Source organism: Moschus berezovskii, chromosome 16, assembly GCF_049115385.1.
Source record: "Moschus berezovskii isolate FMDL1 chromosome 16, NW_MosBer_1.0, whole genome shotgun sequence".
Lineage (NCBI taxonomy): Eukaryota > Metazoa > Chordata > Mammalia > Artiodactyla > Moschidae > Moschus > Moschus berezovskii.
In genome coordinates this window covers 85,449,783-85,455,112 of record NC_142475.1, presented here as the reverse complement: position 1 = coordinate 85,455,112, position 5,330 = coordinate 85,449,783, and the positions used below count along the sequence as shown (strand labels likewise).

Here is a 5,330-nt window from a genome sequence, read left to right as displayed (position 1 = left end):
TGCCAGTATCATACTGTCTTGATGTCTGTGACTTTGTAGTAGAGACTGAAGTCAGGCAGGTTGATTCCCCCAGTTCCATTCTGCTTTCTCAAGATTGCTTTGGCTCTTCGAGGTTTTTTGTATTTCCATACAAATTGTGAAATTATTTGTTCTAGTTCTCTGAAAAATACTGTTGGTAGCTTGATAGGGATTGCATTGATTCTATAGATTGCTTTGTTAGTATACTCATTTTCACTACATTGATTCTTCTGATCCACGAACATGGTATATTTCTCCATCTGTGTGTGTCCTCTTTGATTTCTTTCACCAGTGTTTTATACATTTTTATATGTAGGTCTTTTGTTTCTCTAGGTAGATATATTCCTAAGTATTTTATGCTTTACATTGCAATGGTGAATGGAATTGCTTCCTTGATTTCTCTTTCTGTTTTCTCATTGTTAGTGTATAGGAATGCAAAGAATTTCTCGGTGTTAATTTTATATCTTGCAAATTTACTATATTCATTGTTTAGCTCTAGTAATTTTCTGGTAGAGTCTTTAGAGTTTTCTATGTAGACGATCATGTCATCTGCAAACAGTGAGTGTTTTACTTCTTCTTTTCCAATCTGGATTCCTTTTATTTCTTTTCCTGCTCTGATTGCTGTGGCCAAAACTTCCAAAACTATGTTGAATAGTAGTGGTAAGAGTGGGCACCCTTGTCTTGTTCCTGACTTTAGGGGAAACACTTTCAATTGTCCACCATTGAGGATAATGTTTGCTGTGGGTTTGTCATATATAGCTTTTATTATTTTGAGATATGTTCCTTGTATTCCTGCCTTCTGGAGGGTTTTGATCATAAATGGATGTTGAATTTTGTCAAAGGCTTTCTCTGCATCTTTTGAGATAATCGTATGATTTTTATGTTTCATTTTGTTAATGTGGTGTATTACATTGATTGATTTGCAGATAGTGAAGAATCCTTGTATCCCTGGGATAAAGCCCACTTGGTCATGATGTATGATCTTTTTAATATGTTGTTGGATTCTGTTTGCCTGAATTTTGTTAAGGATTTTTGCATCTATTTACATCAGTGATACTGGCCTGCAGTTTTTATTTTTTGTGGCATCTTTGTCAGGTTTTGGTATTAGGGTGACGGTGGCCTCATAGAATGAGATTGGAAGTTTACTTTCCTTTGTAATTTTCTGGAAGAGTTTGAGTAGGATAGGTGTTAGCTCTTCTCTAAATTTTTGGTAGAATTCAGCTGTGAAGCCGTCTGGACCTGGGCTTTTTTTTTGCTGGAAGCTTTCTGATTACAGTTTCAATTTCCGTGCTTGTTATGGGTCGGTTAAGGTTTTCTATTTCTTCCTGGTTCAGTTTTGGAAAGTTGTACTTTTCTAAGAATTTTTCCATTTCTTCCACGTTGTCCATTTTATTTGCATATAGTTGCTGATAATAGTCTCTTATGAATCTGTGTATTTCTGTGTTGTCTGTTGTGTTCTCTCCATTTTCATCTCTAATTGTGTTGATTTTATTTTTCTCCCTTTGTTTCTTGATGAGTCTGGCTAGTGGTTTGTTGATTTTTTTCATATTCTCAAAGAACCAGCTTTTGGTTTTGTTGATTTTTGCTATGTTCTCTTTCATTTCTTTTGCATTTATTTCTGCCTTAATTTTTAAAATTTATTTCCTTCTACTAACCCTGGGGTTCATAATTTCTTCCTTTTCTAGTTGTTTTAGGTGTAGAGTTCGGTTATTTATTTGACTTTTTTCTTGTTTCTTGAGGTAAGCCTGTATGTTATGAACTTTCCCCTTAGTACTGCTTTTACAGTGTCCCATAAGTTTTGGGTTTTTTGTTTTCATTTCCACTCGTTTCTATACATATTTTGATTTCTCTTTTGATTTCTTCTGTGATTTGTTGGTTATTCTGCAGCATGTTGTTCAGCCTCCATATATTAGGATTTTTAATAGATTTTCTCCTTTAGATCAGTTTAGTTCAGTTCAGTCTCTCAGTCGTGTCTGAATCTTTGAGACCCCATGAATCACAACATGCCAGGCCTCCCTGTCCATCACCAACTCACGAATTAAGGTCAGAAAAGATGCTTGGAATGATTTCAATGTTTTTTTTTTAAGTTTACCAGGGCTAGATTTATGGCCCAGGATGTGATCTATCCTATAGAAGGATCCAGAGCTTTTTCATGGCATTTTGCATCTCTCCATTTCTCAGAGCATTGATTAGAGTGTTCAACAAAGGGATGACAGTGGTATAAAACACAGCCAAAGATTTATCAATTTGTAAAGTAGAAGGTAATCTCACATACACTAAAATACAGGGTACAAAGAAGAGGAGCACCACAGTGATGTGGGAACCACAGGTGGACAAAGCTTTGTGCCTTCCTTTCTGACTAAGATTCTTCAGAGAGTGCAGAATGACCCCATAGGAGATGAGTAACAGTGTAAAGATGACCATAAATATTGTGCCATTATTGGCAACTACTGAGAGGGCAGTAATATGGGTGTCAGTGCAGGCAAGTTTTAACAATGGGTAAATGTCACTGATGAAATTGTCAATGACATTGAGAACACAGAAGGGAAGGTTGTAAACAAATATTGGATGAAGGACAGCATGTAAAATCCCACCAACCCTTGCAAAGAGCAGTAGCAGAAGACATACTCGCTGATTCAATATGAATGAAAGGGTTTGCAGATGGCCACATAGCAGTCATAGGCCATGACCACCAGGAGTAAAATCTCAGCACCAACAAATAAATTCTCCATAAAAAGCTGGGCCATGCCAGCTTGGAAGGAAATGGTTTTCTTCTCACAAAGGAAGATTTTAATCATATTTGGGACGAAGGTTGTAGAATAAACAGCATCCAGAAATTATAAGCAGCCAAGAAAGAAGTACATAGGGGTATCCAAGGCTGGGCTGAACACCACAGTCCGGACAACAAACAAGTTGTCCAACATTGTCACAATGTAGATGAGCAAGAACACGACAAATGATATTTTCTGAGTGCTGGGTGCTCTGAGTGAGCCCTAAGAGGACAAATTCAGTAACATTATTCCTATGTTCCATAGGTGCTTCTTTATGTCTTAATTCAGAGTTCAGTATCAAATTACCTGTGAATATAATTACTAGAAGTGAGTTACTGAAGTCTTTCAATAATATGTTTATTCATTCAACAAATATGTTTTATTATGTTCTAATGCTTTCAGATATTATAATACAGACTGATTAAAATATTGTCCTTAAACTTAAAAATCTTATAGACTAATGGAGAAGCAAGTGATTAGAGACATTTCTGGGCAAAAGACATAGTATTAAATAAATGAGTTGCCACAATTAGCTTTCCATGTAGATGGTAATTAAATTTTACATAAGCTAATAACATATAAAAATAAAAACTGATTAAACATTTAATTAAAAAAAAGAAAGCAAATTTTACCTTATATTTTCTTTCCATTTAATAAAATATGTGACTTATTACATTCTAGAAGTGGAAGGATCTTTTTAAAGAATTTCTGAATACAAAATAGACATATCTGATGATTTCAAATTTTTTAAGAATTTAGGAAATGATGTCACAACACCAATAGAAAAAAGTAGGTTGGAGAAAAATTTACATGAATAAAACTATTAAGTGAAAATGAAAGTCACCCAGTCATGTCTGACTCTTTGCAACCCCACGGACTATATAGTCCATGGAATTCTCCAGGCCAGAATACTGGAGTGGGTTCACTTCTCCAGGGGATCTCCCCAATCCAGGGATCGAACCCAGTTCTCCCATATTGTAGGCAAATTCCTTACCAGCTGAGCCACCACATAGAGTTAATATCTAAAACTGACAAATATGCATAAGCAATTAACTAATAAAATTAAAATTATAAGTGTAAGTTAAAGGAAGAATACCTCTTAATGTTGAACAAACATGTGATATGATGCTGAAGCTCACCTGTGAACAGAAAAAGTAGAATTGAAGTCACAGCTTGATTACTATAACATTAACTTGCTTTCTTAAACATCACTGAATCAAGGTATACAGAAGCTGCTTCATCTTTTAATTTTATCAGGTTAATAAGCTATGTTTAGAGAACATATTAACTAAATCTATCTTCAGATTTACAAATATCTGCCCATGAAAATATCCCCAAATTGTTACAGTTGAAAATAATTTCTAAAAATGTCTTCCAGAGGCAAATTTATTCCAGATCATTAAAATATGAAAATATCTTTAAAAAGTGTAACAGAATAGAATCAGTATTCACATATTTTAGGAATCACAAAGGATTAATAACATGGCTGATTATGAAAATCACAAAATATAACAAACGACTGAATTCTCAGAACATCAATGTACTATAGCAAAATGGTGAGCCTAGTTCAGAATTTTGTGTCTAAATATACTTCCATGTTTACCTGCATATGGAGAAAGTCATTCAACTCACGTTCTGGGCTCTAGTGCCTTCTCAAAGCATTGACTTTTGTTAGCTGATGCCATCTATGGAAACACATGCAACATCACTGGACTTTGAACTGGTTCCAAGTGACCAACACTTTCCATGATTGCAGGAAATCTAATCCATCTCAGACATTCAAGAAAAAATAATTACTTTCAAATTGTTTGGATTTTCGAAGTGAATATCCATGTCCTATTACCTAAAAATACTCTGAATCTTGATTGTGAAGATGAGCTCAAAATACCCACCATTGGGTGATGTGTCCTGATAACAAATACATGTTAAATCAACATTTTCATGGAGGAAAAAATCCAAATTATGTAAGATTTGTTCACAATAAAATTTTCTGTTTGCATTTATACCAATGAAAGTGAAATGATGAAATAACCTTTGCAACATTTTGATTCTCAATCAGTTAGACTGCCCTATTTTCACAGAGCATTGTTCTTTGCATTTCCTGAAGGAAGGAGAATAATTTCATATACTTACATTATTGTGCTTTTATTCTGTCACTTTGATTTGAGAAGAAGCCCATCATGTGATTACTACTATAGGCAAACTGTCTCTGTGATAAGGGCGAATGATTCTAAACTTTAATTACATTTAACTGAAGAACCTACTATTGAGTCATTCAATTAGTGCATCTCTAATAGTGATTCTTTTCTAATTAAATTATTTGAGATCGCAATCATAATTCTGAGGGTATACATTTCATATCCAGAGATTCCAGGATAATCATTGTATAGAAAAGAACTTATAGAACTCTGTCCTCTGGGGGAAAATAATAAAAAACTAACGAGATCATTTCACTAAAACAGAAAAACCCAGTACAAGCAGAAATGATACATGCAAAAACCTTCTTATTTAAATTATGACCTTCAAAACTGGCAAATCTCT

At 34.3% G+C, this 5,330-nt stretch overlaps 1 pseudogene; it reads right to left on the bottom strand.

Moving 5' to 3' along the window:
* Window positions 1-2,145: 2,145 nt before the first annotated feature.
* LOC129560068 (olfactory receptor 4A15-like) lies at window positions 2,146-3,051 on the bottom strand (annotated as a pseudogene).
* Window positions 3,052-5,330: the final 2,279 nt, after the last annotated feature.